The sequence below is a fragment of the Artemia sp. Qi Xiang Cuo genome, chromosome 4 (genome assembly GCF_049724085.1).
Source record: "Artemia sp. Qi Xiang Cuo chromosome 4, ASM4972408v1, whole genome shotgun sequence".
Lineage (NCBI taxonomy): Eukaryota > Metazoa > Arthropoda > Branchiopoda > Anostraca > Artemiidae > Artemia > Artemia sp. Qi Xiang Cuo.
Genome location: NC_142797.1, coordinates 85,026,162 through 85,036,885, shown reverse-complemented (window position 1 = coordinate 85,036,885; position 10,724 = coordinate 85,026,162). Strand labels below are relative to the sequence as shown.

Below are 10,724 nucleotides of genomic sequence, written 5' to 3'. Positions count from 1 at the left end.
AGACGACTCTGTGTCGTCTCTGTGTCGTCTTTGTGTCAAAATAGAGACGACACAGAGAGACGACACAGAGACGACACAGAGATGACACAGAGACGACACAGAGTCGTCTCTGTGACAGAGACGACACAGACACATAGACGACACAGAGACGACTCTGTGTCGTCTCTGTGTCGTCTCTTTGTCGTCTCTGTGTCGACACAGAGACGACACAGAGACGACACAGAGTCGTCTCTGTGTCGTCTATGTGTCTGTGTCGTCTCTGTCACAGAGACGACTCTGAGTCGTCTCTGTGTCGTCTCTCTGTTTCGTCTCTGTGTCGACACAGAAACGACCCTGAGATGACACAGAGACGACACAGAGTCGTCTCTTTGTCGTGTCTGTGTCTGTGTCGTGTCTGTTTTGTGTCGGTGTCGTCGTCTGGGTGTCGTATCTGTTCGTTCTCTGTTCCGTCTCTGGGTCTTCTCTGTGCAGTATGTGTGTATTGTCTCTGTGCCTTCTGTTTGACGTCTCTCTGTTTCTTCTCTGTTTCACAGAGATGACACAGAAACTAATCAGAGAGTCGTCTCTGTGTCTGTGTCTTCTCTATGTCGTCTATGTGTCGTCGTCTCTGTGTCGTCTCTCTGCCGTCTCGGTGCCGTCTCTGTGTCGTCTCTGTGTCGTCTCTGTGTCGTGTCTCTGTCTCGTCTCTGTGTCGACAAAGATACAACACAGAGACGACACAGAGTCGTCTCTGTGTCGTTTCTGTCTCGTCTCTGTTTCGTCTCTGTGTCGCCTCTGTTTCGTCTCAGTGTCGTCTCTGTGTCGTCTCTGTGTCGTCGTCTCTGTGTCGTCTCTGTGTCGTCTCTGTGTCGTCTCTGTGTCTGTGTTGTCTCTGTGTCGTCTCTGTGTCGTTTCTTTGTCGTGTTTGTGTCGTGGCTAGGTCGTGTCGGGGTGGTCTTATATTGGGCTTGTCGTGGTCGTATCTGTGCCGTCTCTTTGTAGTCTATGTGTTGTATCTCTGTAGTCTATCTTTTTCGTCTATTTTTCACCAAATATACCACACATAGTCGACACAGAGTCGTCTCTGTGTCGTCTCTTTGTCTGTGTTGTCTCTGTGTCTTTGTCGTCTCTGTGTCGTCTCTGTGTCTGTGTCGTCTCTGTGTCGTCTCTGTGTCGTCTCTGTGTCGTCTCTGTGTCGTCTCTGTGTCGTCACTTTTACGTCTCTGTGTCTTCTCAGTGTCTGTGTCATCTGTGTGTCGTCTCTGTGTCTGTGTCGTCTCTGTGTCGTCTCTGTGTCTGTGTCGTCTCGGTGTCGTCTCTGTGTCTGTTTTGTCTCTGTGTAGTGTCTGTGTCTGTTCTTTGTCGTCTCTGTGTCGTGTCTGTGTCGTCGTCTCTGTGTGTTCTGTCTCGCGTCTCTGTGTCGTCTCTGTCTCTAAGACATCTCTGTGTAGTTTATGTGTCGTGTCTGTGTCTGTGGAGTCTATTTTTAGTATATGTGTCGTCTTATGTGAGTCTTGTATGTGTTGTATCTGTGCCGTCTCTGTGTCGTCTCTGTGTCGTCTCTGTGTCGTCTCTGTGTCGTCTCTGTGTCGACAAAGTGACGACACAGAAACGACACAGAGTCGTGCCTGTGTCGTCTCTGTGTCTGTGTCGTCTCTGTGTCGTCTCTGCGACACAGAGACGACACAGAGACGACTCTCTGTGTCGTCTTTGTGTCGTCTCTGTGACACAGAGATGACACAGACACGACACATACACGACACAGACACGAAACAGAGACGACACAGACACACCGACGACACAGAGACGACACAGAGACGGCACAGAGACGACACAGAGACGAGACAGAGACGACGACACAGAGACGACACAGAGACGACACAGACACAGAGACGAATCTCTGTGTCGTCTCTGTGTCGTCTCTGTGACACAGAGACGACACAGAGACGACACAGACACAGAGACGACATAGAGACGACTCTGTGTCATCTCTGTGTCGTCTCTGTCTCTATGTCGTCTCTGTGTCTTCGTCTCTGGGTCGTCTCTGTGCCGTCTCTGTGCCGTCTCTGTGTCGTGTCTTTGGATGCTGTGTGTCTTATCGGTGTCTGTGTCGTCTGTGTGTCGTCTCTGTGTCTGTGTCGTCTCTGGGTCGTCTCTGTGTCTGTTTTGTTTCGCTGTCGTCTCTGTGTCGTCGTCTCTGTGTCTGTGTCGTCTCTGTGCCGTCTCTTTGTCTTCGCGTCTGTCTCGTGTCTGTGTCTGTGTCGTCTCTTTTTCTTTTGGGTGTCGTCGTCTCTTTGTCGAATAGTTGCCGTCTCTGTGTCGGCGCTGTGTCTGTGTCGGCTCGTTTTCGTCGCTGTGTCTGTGTCGTCTCGTGGGCATCGCGTTGTCGTCGTCTATTTGTAGTCTCAGTTTAGAGTATTGGCCGTAGCTTGGTCGTCGCTGTTGCGTATCTCTGTGTAGTCTAAGTGTCGACTCAGAGACGACACAGAAACGACACAGAGTAGTCCCTGTGTCGTCTCTGTGTCTGTGTCGTCTCTGTGTCGTCTCTGCGACACAGAGACGACACAGAGACGACTCTCTGTGTCGTCTCTGTGTCGTCTCTGTGACACAGAGATGACACAGACACGACACAGAGACGACACAGAGATGACACAGAGACTACACAGACACACCAACGACACAGAGACGACACAGAGACGACACAGAGACGACACAGAGATGACACAGAGACGACACAGAGACGACGACACAGAGACGACACTGAGACGACACAGACACAGAGATGACTCTCTGTGTCGTCTCTGTGACACAGAGACGACACAGACACAGAGACGACACAGAGACGACTCTTTGTCTTCTCTGTGTCGTCTTTGTGTCAAAACAGAGACGACACAGAGAGACGACACAGAGACGACACAGAGGTGACACAGAGACGACACAGAGTCGTCTCTGTGACAGAGACGACACAGACACATAGACGACACAGAGACGACTCTGTGTCGTCTCTGTGTCGTCTCTGTGTCGTCTCTTTGTCGTCTCTGTGTCGACACAGAGACGACACAGAGACGACACAGAGTCGTCTCTGTGTCGTCTATGTGTCTGTGTCGTCTCTGTCACAGAGACGACTCTGTGTCGTCTCTGTCACAGAGACGACTCTGTGTCGTCTCTGTGTCGTCTCTCTGTTTCGTCTCTGTTTTGACACAGAGACGACACAGAGACAACACGGCGACGACAGAGAGAGTCGGCTCTATTTAGTCGCTATGTAGGTGTTGTATCATGCTCGTCGTCTCTGTGTCGTTTTCGTGCCGTCTCTGTGTCGTCTCGTGGCCGTCTCTCTTTCGTCTCTTGGTCGTCGTCTCTTACCCGTCTCTTTGCCATCTCTTTGCCGTCTCTCTGGCGTCTCTGTGTCACAGAGAAGACCCAGAGATGACACAGAGAGTCGTCTCTGTGTCGGTGTCGTCTCTGTGTCGTCTCTGTGTCGTCGTCTCTGTGTCGTCTCTGTGCCGTATCGGTGTCGTCTCGGTGTCGTCTCTGTGTCTTCTCTGTGTCGTCTCTCGGTGTCATCTATGTGTCGACACAGATACGACACAGAGACGACACAGAGTCGTCTCTGTGTCGTTTCTGTCTCGTCTCTGTTTCGTCTCTGTGTCGCCTCTGTTTCGTCTCAGTGTCGTCTCTGTGTCGTCTCTGTGTCGTCGTCTATTTGTCTTCTCTGTGTCGTCTCTGTGACGTCTCTGTGTCTGTGTTGTCTCTTTGTCGTCTCTGTGTCTATTCTTTGTCGTCTCTGTGTCGTCTCTGTGTCGTCTCTGTGTCGTCTCTGTGCCGTCTCTGTGTCGTCTCTGTGTCTGTGTCGTCTCTGTGTCGTCTCTGTGTCTATTTAGTCTCTGCGTCGTCTCTGTGTCGTCTCTGTGTTGTCTCTGTGTCGTCTTTGTGTCGTCTCTGTGTCGTCTCTGTGTCTGTGTCATCTCTGTTTCGTCTCTGTGACACAGAGACGACACAGAGACGACTCTCTGTGTCGTCTCTGTGTCGTCTCTTTGACACAGAGACGACACAGACACGACACAGAGACGCCACAGACACGACCAAGAGATGACACAGAGACGAATAATACCCAGAGGTGACACAGAGCCGGCACACAGAATACACAGAGAGACGCCACAGACAACGACCAGAGACGACACAGAGACGACCCTCAGACGGCACAGAGACGACAACGAGACGACGACACATAGACGACACAGAGACGTCTCTGTGTCGTCTCTGTGTCTTCTCTGTTTCGTCTCTGTGTCTGTGTCTTCTCTGTGTCGTCTCTGTATCTGTGGCGTCTCTGTGCCGACTCTGTGTAGTCCCTGTGTCGTCTGTGTGTCAGGTGATTGCAGTCTCTGTTTCGTCGCTGTGTCGTCTCTCTGTGTCGTCTCTGTGTTACCACATTGATGACAAAGAGACGATAAAGAGTCTTCTCTGTGTCATCTCTGTGTCGTCTCTGTGTCATGTTTGTGTCGTCGTCTCTGTGTCGTCTCTCTGTCGTCTCTGTGCCGTCTCTGTGCCGTCTCCGTTTCGTGTCTGTGTCGTCTCGGTGTAATGTCTGTGTCGTCTCAGTGCCTTCTGTCTGTCGTCTCTGTGTCGTCGCTGTGTAGGGGTTGTCTCTGTGTCGTCTCTGTGTCGATTCTGTTTCGTCTCAGTGTCGTCGTCTCTGGGCTGTCTCTGTGTCGTCTCGGTGTAGTCGCTATGTCGTTGTCGTCTCTGTGTCGTCTCTGTGTCTGTGGCGTCTCAGTGTCTTCGTCTCGGTGTCGGCTATGTGCCGTCTCTGTGCCGTCTCTTTGTCGTCTCTGTGTCATCTGTGTGTCGTCTCTGTGTCGTCTCTGTGTCGACACAGAGACGACACAGAGACGACACAGACGCAGAGACGACTCTCTGTGTCGTCTCTGTGACACAGAGACGACACAGACACAGAGACGACACAGAGACGACTCTGTGTCGTCTCTGTGTCGTCTTTGTGTCAAAATAGAGACGACACAGAGAGACGACACAGAGATGACACAGAGACGACACAGAGTCGTCTCTGTGACAGAGACGACACAGACACATAGACGACACAGAGACGACTCTGTGTCGTCTCTGTGTCGTCTCTGTGTCGTCTCTTTGTCGTCTCTGTGTCGACACAGAGACGACACAGAGACGACACAGAGTCGTCTCTGTGTCGTCTATGTGTCTGTGTCGTCTCTGTCACAGAGACGACTCTGTGTCGTCTCTGTCACAGAGACGACTCTGTGTCGTCTCTGTGTCGTCTCTCTGTTTCGTCTCTGTTTTGATACAGAGACGACACAGAGACGACACAGAGATGACACAGAGTCGTCTCTCTGTCGTCTCTGTGTCTTTGTCGTCTCTGTGTCGTGTCGGTGTCATCGTCTCTGTGTCGTCTCTTTGTCGTCGCTTTGTCTTCTCTGTGTCTTCTCGTTGTCATATTTGTGTCGTCTCTGTCTCGTCTCTTTGCCATCTGTTTGTCGTCTCTGTGTCGTCTATGTGTCACAGAGACGACACAGAGATTACACAGAGAGTCGTCTCTGTGTCTGTGTCGTGTCTGTGTCGTCTCTTTGTAGTCCTCTCGGTGTCGTCTCGGTGCCGTCTCTGTCTCGTCTCTGTGTCGTCGTTTGGTCGGGTCTGTGTCGTCTCTCTTTGTCATCTATGTGTCGACAAAGATAAGAAACTGAGTCGTCTCTGTGTCGTTTCTGTCTCTGTCTCTGTTTCGTCTCTGTGTCGCCTCTGTTTCGTCTCAGTGTCGTCTCCGTGTCGTCTCATTGTCGTCGTCTCTGTGTCATCTCTGTGTCGTCTCGGTGCCGTCGCGGTGTAGTAGTGGTCTCGGATTAGTCTCTGTGTCTATTCTTTGTCGAGTCTTGCGCGTCTCTTTGTCGTCGTCTCTGTGCCGTTTGTGGGCCGTCTCGGTTTTGTCGCTGTGTCTGTGTCGTCGCTGTGTCGTCTCTTGTTCTGTGTGGTTTCTTTGTCGTCTCTGTGCCGACGCTGTGTCGTCTCTGTGCCGTGTCGGTGCTGTCGCTTTGGCGTCTCTGTGTCTGTGTTGTCTCTTTGTCGTCTCTGCGTCACAGAGAAGACACAGAGACGACTCTCTGTGTCGTCTCTGTGTCGTCTCTGTGACACAGAGATGACACAGACACGACACAGAGACGACACAGAGACGACACAGAGACGAAACAGAGACGACACAGACACAGAGACGACACGACACGACACAGAGACGACACAGAGAGACGACACAGAGACGACACATAGACGCCACAGACACGGCACAGCGACGACACAGAGACGACACAGAGACGACACAGAGTCGTCTCTTTGTCGTCTCTGTGTCGTCTCTGTGTTGTTTTTGTGTCTGTGTCTTCTCTGTTCCATCTCTGTGTCTGTGTCGTGTCTTTTTCTTCTCTGTGTCGTTTCTGTGTCGTCTGTTTGCCATCTCAATTTGGAATATGTGCCATTTCTGTGTCATCTCTCTGTGTAGTCACTGTGTCAACAAAGAGACGACACAGAGACGACACAGAGTCGTGTCGGTTTCGTCTCTGTGTCGTCTCTGTGTCGTCTCTGTGTCGTCGTCTCTGTGTCGTCTCTCTGTCGTCTCTGTGCCGTCTCTGTGTCGTCTCTATGTCGTCTCTGTGTCGTCGTCTCTGTGTCGTCTCTGTGTCGTCTCTGTGTCGTCTCTGTGTCGTCTCTGTGTCGTCTCTGTGTCTGTGTTGTCTCTTTGTCGTCTCTGTGTCGATTCTTTGTCGTCTCTGTGTCGTCGTCTCTGTGTCGTCTCTGTGACGTCTCAGTGTCGTATCTGGTTCTGTGTCGTCTCTGGGTCGTTTCTGGGTCTGTGTAGTCTATGTGTCGTCGTCTGGGTGGCGTCTCTGTGTCGTCTCTGTGCGGTCTCTTTGTCGTCTGTGTGTCATCTCTGTGTCGTCTCTGTGTCGTCTCTGTGTCGACACAGAGACGACACAGAGACGACACAGAGTCTTCTCTGTGTCTGTGTCGTCTTTGTGACACAGAGATGACACAGACACGACACAGAGACTACACAGAGACTAAACAGTGACGAAACAGAGACGACACAGACACAGAGACGACACAGACACGACTCTGTGTCGTCTCTGTGTCTTATCTGTGTCGACACAGAGACTACACCGAGATAAGACACAGATATGCCCCAGAGACGACACAATGACGAAACAGAGATGGCACCGAGACGCCCCCCAGAAGCCCCACACACGACGCCCCCGCTCCGCCCCATCTCCACCCTCGAGACAGACACGACTCTGTGTGTCGTCTCTGTGTCTTCTCTGTGACACAGAGACGACACAGACACAGAGACGACACAGAGACGACTCTGTGTCGTCTCTGTGTCGAAACAGAGACGACACAGAGAGACGACACAGAGACGACACAGAGATGACACAGAGACGACACAGAGTCGTCTCTGTGACAGAGACGACACAGACACATAGACGACACAGAGACGACTCTGTGTCGTCTCTGTGTCGTCTCTGTGTCGTCTCTCTGTGTCGTCTCTGTTTCGACACAGAGACGACACAGAGTCGTCTCTGTGACAGAGACGACACAGACACATAGACGACACAGAGACGACTCTGTGTCGTCTCTGTGTCGTCTCTCTGTGTCGTCTCTGTTTCGACACAGAGATGACACAGACACTGAGACGACTCTCTGTGTCGTCTCTGTGTCGTCTCTGTGACACAGAGACGACACAGAGACGACACAGAGTCGTCTCTGTGTCGTCTCTGTGTCACAGAGACGACACAGAGACGACACAGAGAGTCGTCTCTGTGTCTGTGTCGTCTCTGTGTCGTCTCTGTGTCGAAACAGAGACGACACAGAGAGACGACACAGAGACGACACAGAGACGACACAGAGTCGTCTCTGTGTCGTCTATGTGTCTGTGTCGTCTCTGTCACAGAGACGACTCTGTGTCGTCTCTGTGTCGACACAGAGACGACACAGAGAGACGACACCGAGACGACTCTCTGTGTCGTCTCTGTGTCGTCTCTCTGACAAAGAGATGACAAAGACACGACACAGAGACGACACAGAGACGACTCAGAGACGAAACAGAGACGACACAGACACAGAGACGACACAGACACCGAGACGACACAGTCACGACACAGAGACGACACAGAGAGACGACACAGAGACGACACAGAGACGACACAGAGTCGGCACAGAGACGACACAGAGACGACATAGAGACGACACAGAGTCGTCTCTGTGCTGTCTCTGTGCCGTGTCTGTGTCGTATCGCGGTCGTCTCTGTGTCGTATCTTTGTCTGTGTCGTCTCTTTTCCGTCTGTTGGCTGTCTTTGAGTCATCTAGATGCCGTGTCGAAGCCTTAGCTGTGCCATCTCGCTGTCGTCACTGTTTGTAGTCGCTATGTCGACACAGAGAAAACAAAGAGAAGACACAGAGTCGTCTCTGTGGCGTCTCTGTGTCGTCTCGGTGTCGTCTCTGTGTCGTCGTCTCTGTGTCGTCTCTGTGTCGTCTCTGTGTCGTCTCTGTGTCGTCTCTGTGTCGTCTCTGCGACGTTGTCGTGTCTGGGTCATATTTGTGCCGTCTCTGTGACAAAAAGCCGACACAAACACGACACTGAGTGTCGTGTCTGTTTAGTCTCTGTGTCTGTGTCGTCTCTGTGTCGATTCTTTTTTGTGTCTGTGTCGTCTCTGGGTCGTCTCTTTGTCGTCGTGGTGTCGTCTCTGTGTCTGTGTAGTCTCTGTGTCGTCTCTTTGTCTGTTTCGTCTCTGTGTCGTCGTCTCTGTGTCGTCTATGTGTCGTCTTTTTGCCGTCTCTGTGTCGTCTCTGTGCGGTCTCTGTGCCTACTCTGTGTCGTCTCTGTGTCGACACAGAGACGACACAGAGACGACACAGAGTCGTCTCTGTGTCTGTGTCGTCTCTGTGACACAGAGATGACACAGAGACGACACAGAGACGACACAGAGACGGCACAGTGACGAAACAGAGACGAAACATACACAAAGACGACACAGAGACGAAACAGAGAGACGACACCGAGATAACACAGAGAGGCAACCGAGACCCCACCGATACGGCCCCACCACGAACACGCCATTCCCCCCATACGACGACCCCGCCACGCCACACAGATGCAACAGCGACAGAGACGACTCTCTGTGTCGTCTCTGTGTCGTCTCTGTGTCAAAGAGACGACACAGAGACGACACAGACACAGAGACGACACAGAGACGACTCTGTGTCGTCTCTGTGTCGTCTCTGTGTCGAAACAGAGACGACACAGAGACACGACACAGAGACGACACAGAGATGACACAGAGACGACACAGAGTCGTCTCTGTGACAGAGACGACACAGACACATAGACGACACAGAGACGACTCTGTGTCGTCTCTGTGTCGTCTCTCTGTGTCGTCTCTGTGACAGAGACGACACAGACAGATAGACGACACAGAGACGACTCTGTGTCGTCTCTGTGTCGTCTCTCTGTGTCGTCTCTGTTTCGACACAGAGATGACACAGACATAGAGACGACTCTCTGTGTCGTCTCTGTGTCGTCTCTGTGACACAGAGACGACACAGAGATGACACAGATTCGTCTCTGTGTCGTCTCTGTGTCACAGAGACGACACAGAGACGACACAGAGAGTCGTCTCTGTGTTTGTGTCGTCTCTGTGTCGTCTCTGTGTCGAAACAGAGACGACACAGAGAGACGACACAGAGAGGACACTGTGACGACACAGAGTCGTCTCTGTGTCGTCTCTGTGTCTGTGTCGTCTCTGTCACAGAGACGACTCTGTGTCGTCTCTGTGTCGACACAGAGACGACACAGAGAGACGACACAGAGACGACACAGAGACGACACAGAGTCGTCTCTGTGTCGTCTATGTGTCTGTGTCGTCTCTGTCACAGAGACGACTCTGTGTCGTCTCTGTGTCATCTCTGTGTCGTCTCTGTGTCGTCTCTGTGTGTCGTCTCTGTTTCCACACAGACACGAAACATAGACGACACAGAGTCGTCTCTGTGTCGTCTCTGTGTCTGTGTCGTCTCTGTGTCACAGAGACGACACAGAGACGACACAGAGAGTCGTCTTTGTGTCTGTGTCGTCTCTGTGTCGTCTCGGAGACGTCGTCTCTGTGTCATCTCTGTGCCGTCTCTGTGTCGTCTCTGTGTCGTCTCTGTGTCATCTCTGTGTCGTCTCTCTGTGTCGTCTCTGTGTCGACACAGTGACGTCACACAGACGACAAACAGTCGTCTCTGTGTCGTCTCGGTTTCGTCTCTGTGTCTGTGTCGTCTCTGTTTCGTCTCTGTGTCGTCTCTGTGTCGTCTCTGTGTCGTGTCTGTGTCATCTCTGTGTCACAGAGACGACACAGACACAGAGACAACTCTGTGTCGTCTCTGTGTCGACACAGAGACGACTCTCTGTGTCGTCTCTGTGACACACAGACGACACACCCACGACACAGAGACGACACAGACACGACACAGAGACTACACAGAAACGTAGAAGACAAAGAGAAGAAACAGAGAAGACGACAAAGAGAAGACACAGAGACGACACAGAGACGACACAGAGACGACACAGAGACGACACAGAGTCGTCTCTGTGTCGTCTCTGTGTCGTCTCTGTGTCTGCGTCGTCTCTTTGTCATCTCTGTGTTGTCTCTCTGCCGTCTCTGTGTCGTCTCTGTGTCGTCTCGGTGTCGTCTCTTTGTCTT

General features: G+C 51.9%; 1 non-coding gene across 1 annotated transcript; it reads right to left on the bottom strand.

Annotated features, from left to right (window-relative positions):
* Positions 1-6,914: 6,914 nt before the first annotated feature.
* LOC148953550 (small nucleolar RNA SNORA17) lies at positions 6,915-7,047 on the bottom strand. The gene has a single exon (XR_016141744.1). It is a non-coding gene; the product is annotated as a small nucleolar RNA SNORA17 (small nucleolar RNA).
* Positions 7,048-10,724: the final 3,677 nt, after the last annotated feature.